This window comes from Phyllobates terribilis, unplaced genomic scaffold (assembly GCF_046119375.1).
Source record: "Phyllobates terribilis strain yellow unplaced genomic scaffold, ASM4611937v1 Scaffold_5__5_contigs__length_657084704, whole genome shotgun sequence".
Taxonomy (NCBI): Eukaryota; Metazoa; Chordata; class Amphibia; order Anura; family Dendrobatidae; genus Phyllobates; species Phyllobates terribilis.
The window spans coordinates 35,988,639-36,009,605 of record NW_027362765.1 but is presented as its reverse complement, the minus strand read 5'-3'; the positions used below and the strand labels follow the sequence as shown (position 1 = coordinate 36,009,605).

At 50.2% G+C, this 20,967-nt stretch overlaps 1 protein-coding gene and 1 pseudogene across 1 annotated transcript in view; both read left to right on the top strand.

Annotated features, from left to right (window-relative positions):
- Positions 1-20,967, top strand: part of LOC141270645 (uncharacterized) — a 327,734-nt gene that overhangs the window by 164,114 nt on the left and 142,653 nt on the right. The window lies entirely within an intron of this gene.
- Positions 1,912-20,967, top strand: part of LOC141270784 (uncharacterized) — a 116,657-nt pseudogene continuing 97,601 nt past the window's right edge.

Below are 20,967 nucleotides of genomic sequence, written 5' to 3'. Positions count from 1 at the left end.
GCTCCGCTCCGTACGCCTCGTACACGCGCGGCTCCTCTCCGTACGCCTCGTACACGCGCGGCTCCGCTCCTTGCGCCTCGTAGGCGCGCAGCTCTGCTCCGTACGTCTCGTAAACGCGCAGCTCCGCTCCGTAGACGCGCAACTCCACTCCATACACCTTGTATTCAAGCGGCTCTGCTCCGTACACCTCGTACACACGCTGCTCCGCTCCGTACACCTCGTACACGCGCGGCCCCGCTCCGTACGCCTTTTACACGCGCGGCTCCGCTCCGTACGCCTCGTACACACGCGGCTCCGCTCCGTACACCTCGTACATGCGCGGCTCCGATTCGTACACCTCGTACACACGTGGCTCCGCTCCGTACACCTCTTACACGCGCGGCTCCGCTCCGTACAGCTCGTACACGTATGGCTCCGCTCCGTACACCTCGTACACGCACGGCTCCGCTCTGTACACCTCGTAAATACGCGGCTCCGCTTCGTACACACGTGGCTCCGCTCCGTACACCTCTTACACGCGCGGCTGCGCTCCGTAAGCCTCGTACACGCGCGGCTCCGCTCCGTAAACCTTGTACACGCGCGGCTCCGCTCCGTACACCTTGTACATGCGCGACTCCGCTTCGTACACGCGCGGCTCCGCTCCGTACACCTCGTACACGCGCGGCTGCGCTCCGTAAGCCTCGTACACGCGCGGCTCCGCTCCGTACGCCTCGTACACGCGCGGCTCCGCTCCGTACGGTTCGTACACACGCGCGTGTCCGCTCCGTACGCATCATGCACACGCGGGTCCGCTCCGTACACTTCATACACCCGCGGCTCCGCCCCGTACACTTCGTACACCCGCGGCTCCGCCCCGTACACTTCGTACACCCGCGGCTCCGGCGCGTACGCTTCGTACACCCGCGGCTCCGCACCGTACGCCTCGTACGCGCGCACGGCTCCGCTCCGTACGCCAAGTACGCGCGCGGCTCCGCTCCGTACACCTCGTACGCGCGCTGCTCAGCTCCGTACACCTCGTACGCGCGCGGCTCAGCTCCGTACACCTCGTACACGCGCGGCTCCGCTCCGTACACCTCGTACCTACGCGGCTCCGCTCCGTACAGCTCGTACACGCGCGGCTCCGCTCCGTACACCTCGTACACACGTGGCTCCGCTCCGTACACCTCGTACACACACGCGGCTCCGCTCCGTCCACCTCGTACACACGTGGCTCCGCCCCGTACACCTCGTACGCGCGCGGCTCCGCTCCGTACACCTCGTACGCGCGCGGCTCCGCTCCGTACACCTCGTACGCGAGCGGCTCCGCTCCGTACACCTCGTACGCGTGCGGCTCCGCTCCGTACACCTCGTACGCGCGCGGCTCCGCTCCGTACACCTCGTACGCGCGCGGCTCCGCTCCGTACACCTCGTACACACGCGGCGCCGCTCCGTACACCTCGTACACACACGGCTCTGCTCCGTACACCTCGTACACACGCGGCTCTGCTCCGTACGCCTCGTACACGCGGCTCCGCTCCGTACACCTCGTACACACGGCTCTGCTACATCCACACTGTAAACCCCTCCTGACCCCACACATAACCTTCACCTCATCCAGCACCATGACAACCAGCACAGCAGAGTCCTGCATCCACTGAGGCCCCTGATCATGTGACCCCTGACTCCTCCCCTCCTGTGACCTCATCACAGGTCCTGTGCACACAGAACAGCCATATATGTGGTGGCGGCTCTGCAGGTGGAGGTATGTGGAGTTCCCCCATTACTGGGCGCAGGGGGGCATTAACCCTTTGAGCGCTGAGACTGTCGGTGTTTTTCTGTTGCCGCTTTCTAACACTCATAGACTGGTGGGCGGCTCTGGCCATATACTTCCCCCACTTGTAGCCGTTGTGTGGACAGAAGTGCTGGTCAGTTTGTGAGGAAAGCTGCACTAATGAGAGAAAATGGCCGACCTGTAACTGAGAGCCCGTCAGTTAGCTCGTTCTGACGGTCTAATAGCGTTGTCTTTATCTCTTTTATTTCTTTTTCTGAGCTCCTTTTGGCTGAGGCATGGCCACAGAATACATTGAATTTGAATGCGCAGGAAACAGCCTGGAAAAAGCAATGTCACATGGATACCGCGACAGACAAGGGCCAGAAGATTGTGGTTACATCGACTCCTGCACTGATTAGAACTTCTTCACCATCTTATTAAACAGTGTAGGTTTTCCTTCCTTTCTCATTGCAAGGGTTAATCAGTTTAGTTGATCTCCTGGAGTTCTCCATCCTGAACTGTCTCAGCTGTTCTGTGTTGACCACTCCCCTCTGGTATATATTCTCACCACTGGCACTTGGGAATTGCCAGTAATAGTTCTACCTTCCTGGTTAGGTGTTGGATGAGAAATTCAGTGTTTGGAGTAGGAGGTTGGAGAGTGTTCAGGAGATTTCTGCGTGGAGTTGGTTTACATGTTTATCCTCATTCTCTCTGTGAGGACCTGGCCAATTACTAAATACTTTTTCATCACGGTGTACGAGTTCCGTCAATATTATTATTATGTTTTATTAGTGATTTGTTTGCTCATCAGTTCAGCTTCAGGAATCAATGCTTTCATTCAGGGACCTTATCTCTGGAGCCTTAAACTATTGTTCTCTGAGAGGGCCATCACCACAGGGGGTCTTACCTGCAGTCTCAGGTGAAGGCTCCTGGAATATTCTTCATTGTTTCAGCTAACAGTAGATGCTTAAGGGGGAGAATGTCATCACTTCTGACCTTGATGGGGCTGAGCCCAGGGAGGTAAAAAGAGACAAGGTTAGTGGGCAGTTTGTGGAAGGACGCCAAAGAGATAGGATCAATGGCTGTGAAGCTGATGGATGGATGGCTTACGGAATGTTGGAGATCAGTTATCAACTGGGCTGGATAAACGTGCTACAGTTGTGGATATGTCGTTTGGATTTAAACTTTATTGAAGGACTGCTGCTACTGGATATCTGCTTCCATCGTTTTATCTGTCATCTGAAGGATCTTGGGCTGTGGCTACAGTCTATACTGGCTGGAGATGCGAAATCTGTGGGCCAACTAAAAGTTGTGAGACAGTGAGTATGGCCTGATACAAAGTCAGTGGAACTACTGATCCCAGGTTGAGAACTTAAGGACTGAGAGAACTGTATTTTGGCCATTTACTTGGAGTTGCGGCATTGACACGGATGTGATTAATAAAATATTGTTGCATTATTAACCCGCAACATCAGATCTTTACACTCTCCTATTTGGTTTCTCCTACCTATACCTTCTGTTTCCCATTCTGTTGTTTAATGAGTATATTTGAATGATTGTACTTTCATCCCTGTCTATCTGGTTAGTGTTATCCAATACACTTCGGCCTTACACCTCCCTGGGTGGGGGAGGGAACAAATTAGGGTAAAATAGAAGCTTAGCAAGTTACGACACCCCAGCATCTCCCATCATCCAAAGTAATCCGGAGTACAGAGAGAGCCTAGGGCGCCCTAGTTCGAGGGATCGGATAGGTGCCCACAGTCCCTTGTCACTAAGTGACATTATCACTAGCCGTACTTCTTTGAATCAATTATGGATCCTGTGGCTGCTGTGGCAGGGTAGCTACAACATCTCTGCCTGGAGGTGGCAGACTTGCGCTCAGTTGCTCTTCAGCGCCCATTGACTCCATGCTTAGGGCCCGCGGTTTCCGGGCAACTCCTGGTGGAGATCATTATCGCTGTGCGGATAGGTTCTCTGAGGGTCGGGATAAGTTTATGGTTTTCAGGGAGGCTTGCAAACTTTATTTTCGGTTATGTTCTCACTCTGCAGGTACAGAGAAACAATGGGTGGGGATTGTAATTTCTCTTCTCCAGGGTGACCTTCAAACCTGGGCATTTTCTCTTCCATCTGACTCCCAGTCGCTTTAGATGGTCGAGGAATTTTTTTCAGGCTCTAGGTCTTATCTGTGACGACCCCGACTGTGTCTCTCTGGCTTAGTCTGCACAATGGCAGCTTCAGCAGGTACACTGGCCAGTGGTGGAGTAATGCTCCGAGTTCCGTAGGTGGTCTAACAGATACTAGGTGGAATGACCCCACGCTCCATAGTCAGTTCTGTCTGGGGCTTTCTGAGAGGGTAAAGGATGCCTTTTACCTTTGCTCTGTATAAGACCCGGGTTTCCCTGGAGGCTGCCGTGTCTCTAGCTATCCAAGTGGACCGCCGTCTACGTGAGAGATATAGCCAGACACCTCAAAATAGGCAAGCCATGAAGTACTATATCACACAAAGTCTGTCTAATAAGTGTCTTATCAGACCTTCCTCATCTCCCTTTGCAGCAGTGTTTTTCTAAACTGGGGGTTATGTCCCTGCCTAGATTTTCGTGAACTAAATGGGATCACGTTTCAGGATCCAAATCCTCTCCTTCTCATTCCAGACCTCTTTAATCAGATCGTCGGAGCGAAGTGGTTTTCTAAACTGGACCTCAGTGTGGCATATAATTTCTTTCATATAAAGAAGGGGAATGAGTGGAAGACTGTATTTAATACACCAGCGGGACACTATGAAAACCTCATTATGCAATTTGGGTTGACTAATGCTCCCACCATTTTTCAGCACTTTGTAAATTACATTTTTTGTAATATGGCCTGTAGATTTGTGGTAGTCTTTCTGGATGACCTATTGATTTATTCGCCGGACCAATAGAAACCTGCGGCGCAGTGCACAGGCAGATGGGGAAGGGATGAAGCAAAGTGCGCTCTGTATGATCGGCGCTTTGCGCATGCCTGGGAAGTCAGGGAGCACAGTGGACATCACAGGGCCCTGTGACGTGCAGGGGAGAGGTGGAATATGATAATTAAGCATATAGGTGGGGATATGGGGGAATAATGAGCATATAGGCGGGGATTTCTTGACGTCCCCCGCATGTCAAGCCTGTGAAAAACTGAGTTTATAAAAACAGATTTCTCTGCAATCAGACCTCTACTATGGGCCATACAGGTAAGTATAGATTTACTTTTCTATACCCTGTATGCCCAAAGTAGAGGTTTGATAACTCCAAAGTGGTGACAGATTCCCTCTAAGGCGGATGCTTTATCTCGTTGTTTTCTGGAGGGAGGAAGTAATTGCGAGCCGGTCCCTATATTAAAGAAAGGGGTAGTTCTTGCTACTATATGTTCTGATCTGAAGAAAGAGGTCGTAGAGTCTCAGGGGGACGCCCCTGCTGCCTGTTCTTCAGGTAAATGGTTTTTCCCTGTGAACTTCTGTCTTAAATTTTTGAGTGAACATCATGATTCTGTCCTGGCTGGAAATCCTGGTAGTAAAGCCACCACAGTATTTCTTACTCGTGGTCTGGGGTGCACCAGGATGTTCGGGAATATGTAGCTGCCTGCAGTACATGTTCGCGTTCTAAGACCCCAAATACTCGTCTGTCCAGGGCTCTTCACTAACATTGTAATATGGTGGTGAATAGATTCAGCAAGATGGCTCATTTCATTGTGCTACCTGTTTTACCAAATGCCAAGACTTTAGCTCAAATTTTAATTAAAGAAATCATGAAATTATATGGGATTCCATCTGATATGGTTTCCGACCAGGGGGTTCAATTTATTTCCAATTTTTGAAAGCATTTTGTGCTTGCTTAGGGATTTGTCTTTCATTTTCATATGCCTTTCATCCACAATCTAATGGACAAACTGCGTGAACCAGAGTCTTGAGACATATCTTAGGTGCTTTGTGCCCGAGAATCAGGAGAATTGGGTTTCTTATTTACCTCTGAGTACGCTGTGAATAACTGTAGTCATGACTCTACTGGCAAGTCCCCATTCTTCGGGGCATCCGGTTTTCATCCTCAATTCTGCTCCTTCAGTAGGAATCGTTCTCAGGAGTACCTGAGGAGGAATGGTTTTCTTCATCTACTACATCAGTGTGGCAAGGTGGTGTTCTTAATAATTTGAGGAAGATGGGGTCCAAATTTAAGAGTATGGCTGATTAGAGACCCTTGGTGGGTCCGGACCTCTGATTCGATGTGGTTGTTTTATGTTCTACAACTTAGAACTAAGGAATAGGAGGGAAAAGCTGTCCCTGCACTGAGGCTCAGCTTAACCCTACGCTGGGGTGGGTGCCCTATTCCTTGTGAAAAGCCCCACCGAAACTCCTGCACTGAACTCAAACGAAGACCTGAAGGAAGGGGAAAGGGGTCCCTAAAATATCTAAGGACTGGGAGCAAAAACAGGAGACCTCCGAACAGAAAAGTTAGTTGCAGAAATGAAGATTAAAGGGAACAAAACTGGTGGAACAAGAAGTCCCAGGATAACAATTGTCCAAAGCACAAAGAACTTAACAAGGCAACTTAGCCAGAGCACAAGCGACACAACACTGATGTCCAGCAGGGAATGGGAGAGGGGTGCTGAGTAATAAAGAGTGAAGAGATGACGTGACCAAGACAACCCAGCACCAGAGGAAAAGACTAGAAGCCAGCAAACCACAACAAGATGGCCGATAGAATCTATGTTGTTTTACTAACAGTACCTCCCCTTTTACAAGGATCCTCCAGATCCTCTTGGCTGAGCCTTACCAGGAAATCTCCTGTGAAAAGCCTTAAGTAGCCTTGAGGCCGAGATTTGCTCGGCCTTCACCCAGGAATTATCCTCGGGGCCGAAACCTCTCCAGGACACAAGATACTGTAATCTTCCTCCATGCCACCTGGAATCCAAAATGCGAGAAATCTCAAATTCACCGTCCTCATCAACAGGAGGAACAGTAGGCTTCGCCTGCTTATCAGGCATGTCCGCCTTCTTAAGTAAGGACACATGAAACACAGAATTAATCCTCCAGGACGAGGGAATGCCCAACCTCAAATTTAGGCCCCAGTTTTTTAGAAGGAATTTTCAAATGAAGATTCCTAGAGGACAACCAAACCATATCCCCAACAGCAAACAAGGACTCCTTTCTTTTTTTGTCAAAATACCCTTTTGAGCTCCTGTTAGCCTCAAGGTTCAGGCGTACACTGGTCCAAACCCTCTCCAAATCACCAGAAAAATTGTCCTCCTCCGGTACAGCAGCCCCAACTTTGGAAAATGGACCAAAAGATGGATACCTGCCAGTACAACTAAAAATAAGAACAACCAGCCGAGGAAGAAGTATGATTATTAAGGGCAAACTCCGCAAGTGGTAGAAATTCTGACCATATTTTCTGATTGTCTGCCACAAAACATCTCAAAAACTGCTCGACATCCTGGTTCTTCCTTTCAGTCTGTCCATTGGACTCTGGATAATACCCTGACCAGAATGACAAATGAATTTTCAATCTGTCACAAAAAGCACGCCAAAAACGAGCCACAAACTGTGGTCCTCTATCGGAAACAATGTCCGTGGGAACACCATGGAGCCTGACAATCTCCTTCACAAAAGCCTTAGCAAGAGTCTTGGTGAACGGAACCAGATGACACATTTTACTAAACCGGTCCACAACAACCCAGATGACAGAAAAACCTTCCGATAAAGGCAGATCGGTGATAAAATCCATGGCAAGGTGCGTCCATGGCGAACTAGGAACTTCCAAGCGGCACAGCAACCCCGCAGCCGGAGCATGAGAGGCCTTCGACCTAGCGCACACAGAGCACTGATGCACCCACTTGATGACTTCCCTTTGCCACCCTGGCCACCAGAAAGTCCGACCGATAGACTTCCTAGTTTCCGAAATTCCTGGGTGACCCGCCAGCCGAGACTCATGACATTCAACAAACAACGCTCTCCTCAAGGCTCTAGGCACAAGCAATTTACCACACGGAGTGTTAGTTGGTGCCGCACTCTGAGCTCCTAGGATGCTATTCTCCAACTCAGAATCCAATGTGGCCACCACCACCCCTCTCTGCAAAATACACTCCTCCCTCTCAGCATTCACCGCTGGAGAGAAACTATGAGTCAAAGCGTCAGCCTTAACATTCTTTGTCCCCAGGACAAAGGTTACTGAAAAATTGAACTGGGCAAAAAACAGTGCCCACCTAGCCTGATGGGCATTCAAACGTTTAGCTGCGTCCAGATAAATCAAATTCTTATGATCAGTGAAAACCTGTATAGGATGTCGAGCCCCCTCCAAAAAATGTCACTAATGCTCGAACACGAGTTTAATAGCCAACAACTCACGATTCCCAACATCATAGTTGAGCTCTGTCTCAGAAATTTTTTTTTGAAAAGAAAGCACAGGGATACACCCCATCCTCACCCTCCTGGGACATAACTGCCCCTACGCCTATAGATGAGGCATCCACCTCAACCAAAAATGGCTTGGTCTCATCCGTCTGGATAAGAGCAAGAGCAGAGCTGAACATCTCCTTGAGATACTCAAAAGCTTCAATAGCCTCAGTGGACCATTGGACTGTATTAGCACCCTTCTTGGTGAGATCAGTAATGGGTTTAGCGATGACAGAGAAATTCTTTAGGAATTTCCTGTAATAATTGGCAAAAACCTCTGTATGGACTTCAAACCCTCAGGCCTCGGCCACTCCAGCACAGCCTGAACTTTCACCGGGTCCATCTCAAAACCATCACAAGAGACAAAGTAACCCAAAAAAATAATTTTCTGGACAGAAAACTGACACTTCTGCAATTTAGCAAAGAGTGTGTTATCTCAGTATCTGAAGAACTTTGTGGACTCTCTGCCAATGAGACTCAAGATCCGATGAATAAATCAAAATGTCATCCAGATAAACAATAACACTCCTACCGATCAAGGGTCTCAAAATGTCATTGATGAAATTTTGAAAAAATGCAGAGGCGTTGGTAAGCCCAAAAGGCATCACCAAACACTCAAAATGACCTTCCAGGGTGTTAAAAGCTGTCTTCCATTCATCTCCATCCTTCACCCGCACCAAATTATATGCCCCACGAAGGTCAATCTTAGAAAACCATTTAGCTCCGGTCAATTGGTTAAACAAATCCGGAATAAGTGGTAATGGGTAAGGATTGCGCACTGTGATCTTATTAATCTCCTGAAAATCCAGACATGGCCTAAGACCCCCATCCTTCTTTTTGACAAAAAAGAACCCAACCGCGACAGGAGACTTAGAGGGTCTTATGTGACCTGCAGCTAAACTAGTCTGAAGGTACTCCTTCAAAGCCTCCCTCTCAGGAATTGTCAGATTAAACAACCGACTATTAGGGAGCTTAACATCAGGGACGAAGTCAATAGCGCAATCGTAATCTCTATGAGGTGGTAAAGCTTTCGACTCCACCTACGAAAAAACCCTCCAAAAATCCGGAATGGGTTCAGGTAACTCCCCCTTCACAACAGCCGCAATGTGAACATTACAACACTTATCATAACACCCCTGACCCCAGGATCTTATGGAACCAGACGACCAGTCCAACAAAGGATTATGCACTTTTAACCAGGGAAACCCCAGGACGACCAGGGAAGGCAACTTAGCAAGTACAAATAAGTCAATCTGCTCCTGATGTTCCATATTCATAATAAGCGGAAACCCAGTGACCTTTCCAAGAATGCTCTCATGCTCCAGGGGAGTATTATCAATCGCCACCACAGGAAAAGGAGACGACAAAGGTTCAGAATCAAACTTATACATTTCAAGAAATTGTTGATCAATAAAATTAAGTGCAGAACCACAATCCACCATAACCTGAAACTCAATCGAACGACCCTGACAGGTGATATTACCAGGAAAAAACACCCCAGCAGAACGTAAAAACGCAATGCGAACGGGAATGTTATTTCTACCGACCTTTTTTTTTTTCTTTCCTTAAGCGAACCTCGCAATGCTTTAAAAAATGATCAGCCTTACCGCAAAACAAGCAAAGTCCCTCAGAGAACCTCCTGTCCGTCACCTTGGAACGGGATGACATTGCCCCCACCTGCATAGGTTCCCCAGTGTCGGCAGGAATATCGTGAGAAACAGAGTCCAGCAATACAGGAAACTTCTCATTCTGTCTGGCCCTCAAACTTCTATCCACATGGATAGCTAGCTGCATGTCAACTTGCAGAGTATCAGGTGCAGGGAATGCAATGAGCAAATCTTTAACCCTTTCACTCAAGCCTGCCAGAAACTGAAACTTGAGTGCAGGGTCTTTCCACCTGACCTCTGCAGACCATCGTCTGAACAGGGTGCAATAACTCTCAGCATCAAGAGAACCCTGTTTGAGACGTCTGAGCTCTTCCTCAGCTGATGTAACCCGATCAGGATCATCATACAGCAAACCCATGGCATCAAAAAAATGCCTCCACAGACCTGAAACAATGATCATCAGGAGACAAGGAAAACGCCCAGATTTGAGATTCTTTACGCAATAGAGACATAATAATCCCTACACGCTGTAGTTCAGTCCCAGAAGATCTAGGTCTGAGCCGAAAATACAACAAACAAGCATTTTTAAATGAAAAAACATCCTATTGTTTCCCCGAGAAACACTCAGGTAATCCTAGCTTAGGTTATTGATAGCGTACTGCAGGGTATTTACTCACGTACTGCTGAAGACTGGCAACCTCCAGAGTCAACCCTTACAAGCTTTGGATGGTACCTGGATGGTACTCATACTGAAGAAAATCCAGGAAGAGGAGAGGAGAAGAAAAAAATACAAACCCTCCCCCGCCCCCCCCCCCCTTTTTTTTTTAAACGGGGCTGGACATACTGTTATGTTCTAAAAACCAAGCAATGTGAACTGAGGTCTAAGATGGTACACATGCAAGAAATAGGAGCATGTTCACACTAGCAAAAAGCAAAACCTACAAAAGACAAAAAAATATATCATACCCTACCATCATTATATATAAATGTAAAGCAAAGTTGCATATGAAATATAGGGTTCTTGGTGAACTATTTTTGATCAAAAAAAGTATACAAGCCGTCCCACCAGCGACAAGGTGACCCTAAATTGGGACGGTCCTACACTGTCTATATTAAAAACCTTACTGTATATCCAAGTTGAAGTAATGCATATAAAAGGGTAGACAAATAGAACCGGGTCCCAATATCAGACCACCTAAGCCCGTGGTAAGCTACATATATACTAACCAGCTCAACAAGGGGGATGCCACACCCTTAATTTGCACAGAATGCAAACAAGACAAAAAACCAAGCAATGTGAACTGAGGTCTAAGATGGTACACATGCAAGAAATAGGAGCATGTTCACTCTAGCAAAAAGAAGCAAAACCTACAAAAGACAAAAAAATATATCATATTGGGACCCGGTTCTATTTGTCTACCCTTTTATATGCATTACTTCAACTTTGATATACAGTAAGGTTTTTAATATAGACAGTGTAGGACCGTCCCAATTTAGTATCACCTTGTCGCTGGTGGGACGGCTAAGTACCCTGTATTTCATATGCAACTTTGCTTTACATTTATATATAATGATGGTAGGGTATGATATATTTTCTTGTCTTTTGTAGGTTTTGATACTGTTATGTTCTGCAACTTTGAACTAAGGAATAGGAGGGAAAAGCTGTCCCTGCACTGAGACTCAGCTTAACCCTACGATGGGGTGGGTGCCCTATTCCTTGTGAATAGCTCCACCGAAACTCCTGCACTGAACTCAAACGAAGACCTGAAGGAAGAGGAAAGGGGTCCCTAAAAGATCTAAGGACTGGGAGCAAAAACAAGAGACCTCCGAACAGAAAAGTTAGTTGCAGAAACGAAGATTAAAGGGAACAAAACTGGTGGAACAAGAAGTCCCAGGATAACAATTGTCCAAAGAACTTAACAAGGCAACTTAGCCAGAGCCCAAGCGACACAACACTGATGTCCAGCGGGGAATGGGAGACAGGTGCTGAGTAATAGAGTGAAGAGATCACGTGACCAAGACACCCAGCATCAGAGGAAAAGACTAGAAGCCAGCAAACCACAACAAGATGGCCGATAGTAAAACAACATAGATTCTAACAGGTTGTCCTCCAAGAACATTAAGTTGAAGGTTGAATGTGTTTTCACCCATAACTTCTCAAAACATATATTGCTTCCTCTGGACCATCTCCACCATCACCTTCCCCAGCCACTGTTGAAGGGAATCTGGAATTCCAGATACCGAAGATTATCGATTCTCGCTTTGTTCACCGGTCTCTTCAATATTTGGTATATTGAAAGGGCTACGGTCCTGATGAGAGAATGTGGATACCAGTGTCTGACGTTCATGCGATCAGGTTGGTCTGGTCTTTTCATGCTTTACATCCAGATAAGCCTGGTTCTGAGGTTCCGGAAGGGGATACTGTCACGGGAATACCGTGAAAGAGAGTGATCAGTGTAACGGGTCTGGGAGGCGGAACCTCTGGGCTACAATACAAGGGGGCGGTCCTTGTAAGGGAGCGGGTGGCGACCAGGCAGGCAGTCACAGGAGGTGACCAGGACAGTCTCTGGGTGTACGGGCAGGAGGACACGGCAAGTGATCGGGGCAGTCTCTGGATAAAGGGTAGGTACGACCTGAGATGGCTGAACCTCCAGGTAGGCTAGCAAGGCAGATGGAGAATGTGTGCTCCCAGGTGAGCAAGCGAGAGTCTCTGGAATAGCAGGTGGTCACAGCACGTGACGGCGGAGCCTCCAGGTAGGCAAGCAGGCAGGTAACGGAGAAGCGCTCCCAGGTGAGCGGGCAAGAGTCTCAGGAATAGCTGGTGGTCACAGCACGTGACAGCGGAGCCTCCGGGCAGGCAAGCAGGCAGGTAGCGGAGAAGCGCTCCCAGGTGAGCGGGCAAGAGTCTCTGGAATAGCTGGTGGTCACAGCACGTGACAGCGGAGCCTCCGGATAGGCAAGCGGGCAGGTAGCGGAGAAGCGCTCCCAGGTGAGCGGGCAAGAGTCTGGAGTGGCTGGTGGTCACAGCACGTGACAACGGAGCCTCCGGGCTGGCAAGCAGGCAGGTAACGGAGAAGCGCTCCCAGGTGAGCGGGCAAGTTGGTCCATAGACAGACTGACCGGAGTTGTAAGGCAGACCGTCGGACCTCAGGCAAGCAGGCAGGTAGCTGAGGTGCGCTCCCAGGTGAGCGGGCAGGCTGGTCCTTAGACAGACTGACAGGAGTAGTAAGGCAGACCGTCGGACCTCAGACTAGCAGACAGGTAGCAAGTAATCAGGCAGGAATCTGACAGGTAACTGGCAGGTAACTGGCAACGGGACCTGAGGGCTGAAGCACAGGTGAGACACAGGTGCAAACAACATTGCTCGGGCACCTCCATTTTGGAGGAGGTGCCTTATATATGATGAAGTCCTCTGGCCATTGGCCGGGGACTCCTTAGGACGGCGCGCGCGGCCCCTTTAAGAGGAGGGGAGCGCGCGCGCCCTAAGCACAGGGGCCGGGAAGGAGCGCGCGCTGAGAGCAGAGCGGGAGGAGGACGCCGGGAAGGAGCGCGCGCTGACAGTAGAGCGGGAGAGGGACGCCGGGCACGGGGCAGAGCGGTGAGGGGAGCAGCGTCCCTGCCTAGCAGAGGGCAGGGACGCCGGCACTACAGTACCCCCCCCTTTAGGCCCCCCCTTTTTTAGGCCAGACAGAAATTTAGCTAGGATGAGAGGGGCATGGATGTTCTCCCGGGGCTCCCACGTTCTCTCCTCAGGACCAAACCCCTTCCAATCTACTAGAAAAAAGGTCTTTCCTCTTACCCTTTTGGTGGCAAGAATGCTCTCTACCTCAAACTCGTCCTCAGCAGAAACCGGAGCAGGAGGCGTACCTGTAGACTTGGAAAAAGAGTTAAGTACCACAGGTTTGAGGAGAGATACATGGAAGGAGTTAGGGATCCGTAAGTTGGCCGGGAGTTTCAATTTATAGGCCACCGGGTTGATCTGACTGATGACCTCCAGAGGACCGATGAACCGAGGCCCTAACTTGTAAGAAGGTATCTTGAGTCGAACATATTTAGATGAGAGCCAGACCTTATCTCCTGGACGAAATTGAGGAGGATCCAGGCGTTTTTTGTCAGCGTGTCTTTTCATCCGTTCGGACGACTGAAGGAGTGCGGATCGGGTACTCTCCCAAATGGAGGAAAATTTGCTAACGAGAGATTCCGCAGCCGGGTTGTCCACCGAGGTGGAGACAGGAAAAGGAATCCGAGGATGCTGACCAAAGACTACAAAAAACGGGGATTTGGAGGAGGATTCGCTCTCGTGATTATTGTAAGAGAACTCAGCCCATGGTAGGAGATCCACCCAGTCAGAATGGTGGGCATTAACGAAGTGCCGGAGGTAACTGGTCAGGTTCTGATTGATCCGCTCCACTTGACCATTGGACTGTGGGTGGTAAGCGGAAGAGAAGTCCAGGGTGACGTCTAGTAGTTTACAAGTGGCTCTCCAGAAGCGTGAGGTGAACTGTACCCCACGATCCGACACGATGTGGAGGGGCAGGCCATGAAGACGGAAGATGTGACGAATAAAGTCTCTAGCTAGCTCGGGTGCAGACGGGAGGCCTGGCAGGGGAACGAAATGAGCCATCTTGGAGAAGCGGTCAGCGACCACCCAAATGACCGTACAACCGGCAGAGAGTGGGAGGTCAGTTATGAAGTCCATTGCAATATGCTGCCAGGGGGCAGCAGGTACTGGGAGCGGAAGGAGGCGACCGGCTGGCAGATGTCTCGGAACCTTGTTGCGGGCGCAGGACACACAGGCAGAAACAAAGTCTATTACGTCCTTGTGCAGGGTAGGCCACCAGTAGTGCCGGGAAATAAGCTGGAGGGTCTTCTTCTGACCAGCGTGGCCAGCCAGTTTAGACGAGTGACCCCAGTGAAGGATCTTCTCCCGATCAGGTACTGATACGAACGTCTTTCCGGGAGGGAGACGATTTAGACTCACGGGAGCCACCTGCATTACTCTGGCGGGATCGATTATGTGTTTCGGATCTTCCTCGAGATCAGATACCAGAAAGGATCGAGACAAGGCGTCCGCCTTGACGTTTTTGTCAGCCGGGCGAAAATGAAGGACAAAATCAAAACGAGCAAAAAACAAGGACCACCGGGCTTGGCGCGGGTTAAGTCTCTGGGCATGCTGGAGGTAAGCCAAGTTCTTGTGGTCAGTGTAAATTACCGGGTGAAGAGCCCCCTCAAGCAGGTAACGCCACTCCTCCAATGCCAGTTTGATGGCCAATAACTCTCGATCTCCTATGGAATAATTGCGCTCTGAGGAGGAGAAGAGTTTAGAGAAGAAGCCGCAAGTTACCATCCTCCCGGAAGAAGATTTTTGAGTAAGTACCGCTCCAGCTCCAGAGGAGGAGGCGTCCACTTCCAGGAAGAACTGCTTATTGCCGTCTGGGCGATGCAGCACCGGGGCGGAAGAGAAGGCCTGTTTTAAGGAAAGAAAGGCTTCTTCTGCTTCGGGCGGCCACTCTTTGGGATTAGTACCCTTACGGGTGAGCGCGGAAATTGGGGCAGTCCGGGAAGAGAAGTGTGGTATGAAGAGGCGGTAGTAGTTGGCGAAGCCCAGAAACCGCTGAATGGCCTTCAACCCCTCCGGTCGGGGCCATTTCTCGATGGCAGACAGTTTCTCTGGATCCATTCGTAGGCCGGTCTGAGAAATAATGTAGCCCAAAAACGGAAGCGAGGTCTGCTCAAAGAGGCACTTCTCGTATTTAGCGAAGAGGTGATTCTGCCTGAGCCTGAGCAGGACCTGACGAACGTCCCTCCGGTGAGTCTGGAGATCCGGAGAGAAGACCAAGATGTCGTCCAGGTACACCACTACGCAGGAGTAGAGAAGGTCCCGGAAGATGTCATTGACCAACTCTTGAAAGACGGCAGGAGCGTTACAGAGACCAAAGGGCATTACCAGGTATTCATAGTGGCCGTCCCGGGTGTTGAATGCCGTCTTCCATTCATCCCCCTGACGGATACGAACCAGGTTGTACGCCCCACGGAGGTCTAGTTTGGTGAAGATTCTAGCCCCCCTCAGACGATCAAATAATTCTGGAATGAGCGGAAGGGGGTACTTATTCTTCACCGTGATCTGGTTTAGGCCTCTATAGTCTATACAGGGACGGAGAGAGCCGTCCTTCTTTTTGACGAAAAAGAAGCCTGCTCCCGCCGGGGAGGTAGATTTCCGGATGAATCCCCTGGCCAGATTCTCCTCAATATATTCGGACATCGACCGGGTCTCAGCAGCGGATAAAGGATAAATACGCCCACGGGGAGGAGTAGTACCGGGTAACAGGTCGATGGGACAGTCGTATGGTCTATGAGGGGGTAATGTCTCTGCCTCCTTTTTATTAAAGACATCAGCATAAGACCAATAAGGAATCGGAAGTCCAGGTAGATTAGCTGGGGTAGGAGAGGGACGGACGGGATGGACGGGAACCAGGCAGGATTTATGACAGTCTTGTCCCCAGCGAAGGACTTCTCCGGTTTGCCAGTCAAGCACGGGTGCATGTTTCTGGAGCCAAGGCAGACCTAGCAAGAGGGCGTGAGAGAGTCCAGGCAGAACATGAAAGGAGATACTTTCAGAATGCAGCATTCCCACCTGCAGAGTAATGGATTCGGTGATGAGTTGGATGGGGCGTGGTAAGAGCCCCCCATCCACGGCAGCCACAGACAAGGGTACAGCCAGAGGTTTGGTGGGGATGCGGTATTTCTCTACCAGGGACTGTGAAATAAGATTCCCGGCTGCTCCAGAGTCCAGTTGGGCTAGTTCGAAATAACGGTTCTCCCCGTAGACGATTGAAACTGACAACAGCAGGGATGGAGAGGATTTATTCTTGTCTAGGTGGACCTCTCTGAGCGAACCTAGACACAGGCGTTTCCCGACCTCTCCGGGCAGGCACGGATCCGGTGCTCCTTACTGCCACAGTAGAAGCAGGTCCCCTCGGCACGGCGTAAGTCCTGACGGGTCTTGACCATCTTGGTCTGGTCGACCTGCATAGGCTCAGGAGGGTGTACCTGGTTAGAGACAGAAGGAGTGACGGGTTTCTGAAAAGTAGGAGCTAGACGTAGTAACCTCCTCTCACGGGTGACCTCTCTGGCACGCTCCTGAAACCGTAGGTCAATCCGGGTGGCAAGAGTTATTAAGTCATCGAGAGTGGTAGGAATGTCCCGACCGGCAAGTTCATCTTTAATACGGCCGGACAGACCCTCCCAGAAGACGGAAACCAGAGCGTCGTTATCCCAGGCCAGCTCCGAGGCAAGGGTACGGAACCGTATGGCATATTGGCCCACGGTGAGGCTTTCCTGACGGAGGCGTAGCAATGATGATGCGGATGAGGTCTTCCGTCCGGGTTCGTCGAAGACTTTCCGGAAAGCCGTGAGAAAAGCAGGCAAGTTGGACACCAGGGGGTCTCCTCTCTCCCACAGAGGATTTAGCCAGGCCAGAGCCTCCCCGGTGAGATGGGACATGATGAATGCAATTTTGGCTCGGTCGGAGTTAAACTGGTGGGACAATAGTTCAAAGTGCAGGGTGCACTGATTTATGAAGCCCCGAGCCTGGACGGAGTCGCCTCCGAAGCGAGGAGGTGCAGAAAGCCGGGGTCCGGGGTAGGATACCATGGTATTAGTGGGCAGCGGAGCTGCCGGATTGCGAGACATGGCACTGGCGGAGGTTGTCGGTGGAGCAGTCAGAGTGTCCAGGCGAGTATTGACATTCCGCAGGTGACCCAGGATGGACTCCTGTTGGGACCTTTGACGGGACAGTTCATGACACAGGTCCGAGAGCGAGGGAGCTTGGGTGCCACCGGGTTCCATGGCCCGAGCAAACTGTAACGGGTCTGGGAGGCGGAACCTCTGGGCTACAATACAAGGGGGCGGTCCTTGTAAGGGAGCGGGTGGCGACCAGGCAGGCAGTCACAGGAGGTGACCAGGACAGTCTCTGGGTGTACGGGCAGGAGGACACGGCAAGTGATCGGGGCAGTCTCTGGATAAAGGGTAGGTACGACCTGAGATGGCTGAACCTCCAGGTAGGCTAGCAAGGCAGATGGAGAATGTGTGCTCCCAGGTGAGCAAGCGAGAGTCTCTGGAATAGCAGGTGGTCACAGCACGTGACGGCGGAGCCTCCAGGTAGGCAAGCAGGCAGGTAACGGAGAAGCGCTCCCAGGTGAGCGGGCAAGAGTCTCAGGAATAGCTGGTGGTCACAGCACGTGACAGCGGAGCCTCCGGGCAGGCAAGCAGGCAGGTAGCGGAGAAGCGCTCCCAGGTGAGCGGGCAAGAGTCTCTGGAATAGCTGGTGGTCACAGCACGTGACAGCGGAGCCTCCGGATAGGCAAGCGGGCAGGTAGCGGAGAAGCGCTCCCAGGTGAGCGGGCAAGAGTCTGGAGTGGCTGGTGGTCACAGCACGTGACAACGGAGCCTCCGGGCTGGCAAGCAGGCAGGTAACGGAGAAGCGCTCCCAGGTGAGCGGGCAAGTTGGTCCATAGACAGACTGACCGGAGTTGTAAGGCAGACCGTCGGACCTCAGGCAAGCAGGCAGGTAGCTGAGGTGCGCTCCCAGGTGAGCGGGCAGGCTGGTCCTTAGACAGACTGACAGGAGTAGTAAGGCAGACCGTCGGACCTCAGACTAGCAGACAGGTAGCAAGTAATCAGGCAGGAATCTGACAGGTAACTGGCAGGTAACTGGCAACGGGACCTGAGGGCTGAAGCACAGGTGAGACACAGGTGCAAACAACATTGCTCGGGCACCTCCATTTTGGAGGAGGTGCCTTATATATGATGAAGTCCTCCGGCCATTGGCCGGGGACTCCTTAGGACGGCGCGCGCGGCCCCTTTAAGAGGAGGGGAGCGCGCGCGCGCCCTAAGCACAGGGGCCGGGAAGGAGCGCGCGCTGAGAGCAGAGCGGGAGGAGGACGCCGGGAAGGAGCGCGCGCTGACAGCAGAGCGGGAGAGGGACGCCGGGCACGGGGCAGAGCGGTGAGGGGAGCAGCGTCCCTGCCTAGCAGAGGGCAGGGACGCCGGCACTACAGTCAGAAGATCTTGGGTCTGGTTACACAAACACCTGCAATGATTAGAACTGCTTCACCATCCTATTAAACAGTGCAGGTTTTCCTTGCTCTGTTATTGCAAGGGTAAGTCAGTTCAGTTGATCTCCTGGAGCTCTCCATCCTTAATTGTCTCAGTGTTGGCCACTTTCCTCTGGTATATATATACGTACTTGCCAATGACACTTGGCAATTGTCAGTGATAGCTTTTCCACTTCCTGGTTTGTAGTTGAAAGAGAATTTCAGTGTTTGAAGTAGGCAGTTGGAGAGTTTTTCAGGAGATTTCTGCGTGGAGTTGATTTGTGTGTTTATCCTTATCCTCTCCCATTTGGTTTATGCCTCCTATTCCTCCCGTTTCCCACTCTGTTGTTTTTGTGAGTGTATTTGTATGATAGTAGTTTTCTTTTATCCCAGTCTGTTTACCCCTCTCTGGTTACTGTTATTTAATACACTTTGGCCTCACACCTCCCTTGGTGGCTAAGATAGGAGTATAGCAAGGTACGAGACCCCGGCATCTCCACCATCTGGGGTAATCAGGCTGACAGAGAGAGCCTAAGGCGCCCCTAGTTTGAGAGATTGGGTAGGTGCCCACAGTCCCTTGTCACTACGTGACAGGCAAATGGTGTAATGAAACCCAATTGCAAAAATGATTTGTAGCCCAAAATACATGAATTTGGTTAAAAAAAAGTCCCCTAATGTGGCCAATGCCTTTAAATTGTATATTCACAAACTAAAGGAGTGTTTCTGAGACTCTTGGACTCTTCCCATGATTGGGCTGTAAATCTTCATGGTTTTACGTTCTTTTGGAAAAACAGGTAGGAAAGAAGGAGGAGGAGTATGTCTGTATGTTAGGAGTGATATGAAAGTGAGTGCAAAAGATGCAATAAGGGAAGAAGATTGTGAGGAAGTTGAAAACCTTGTAGGTGGAATTACATAGGGAATTAAACACTGAGAAATTAATTTTTGGTGTAAAAACACTACATTTTCAAAAATTTTAGTTTTCCCAGGTTCAATGCTGCACTTCAGGACATTGACTGAAACAAGCTACTGTAAGATAGTGATACAAATTGAGCAAAATTTTCAAACCATCTGGATTTATTCAGACTGGAGTATTATCTCCACCTGCTGAGATCTCTGCACTTCCAGCCTTGGCTGCTATCAGTGAGATTATTTATGGTTGTCTGAGGAATAACCTCAGCGCTGAATGCGATCGGGTAAATCATCAGGATCCGCTGCTGGCAGCTCCTGTATAATCATGAACTAATGACATCCCAGATGTGCTTGATTGAAGACAAGTCTGGAAATGCTGCAGGTCATTGTCAAGGACGTCAGAGAGACACCGGGGAAATCACACAATATCTCAGTGCTGCCTGCCGTCAGTTTGTCAGGATTCAGCAGGGAATCTCGAGCACACGATCCCGATTACTCACTACTTGGCTATCGGCAAGCGAGCAGCTTATGGCGTCACACCTCTAGACTCCAACTCATGGAATATGTGAATACTCCACCGTATGGTTACTGCCAGCTTCACGATAGCCCAATTATTATTATTCTCTGCCACCACCGGCCGAGTTTAAACTATAATACAGGCCTGGTTGGGAGCCTGCTTTCTTATAGCGTATATGGCTTCGGGGGGAGGGAACTATTACAGGACAAAAGCAACAGAACTATTAAATTTTATATTTAATCCAAAAAGGGAGGCAGGGTTTAGGAAAAATATACAAAGATTTTACAAATGGACATTTACAGTAAAGAATAGACAGTTACATAAAATAAACAAGATTACAGAAGAAACTTACTATAGAGTTCGCAGAGACGAATCAGTATAGCTGGAGGAGGGGCTCCCCGATTTTGATTTGAGCGTTATCGAACGCGATCCATTGCATATAGTATCTATACCCCCCTGGCAATGAATACGGATCAATCTTCAGTTGGCTCTTTTATGCTGAGGGGGGAGACCGGCCCACACACCCCTGTGATGACATCATGTGGGCTCGGGCTCCACCCTTCATGTTTTTATTAAAGTATCTAACTTCCACGATAACTTATCCCTGGTTGCTTGCAGAAGCGACACCATATTTTACGTTATGAATTTACCCTTCCACAGAGACCACGCATGGTGTAGCT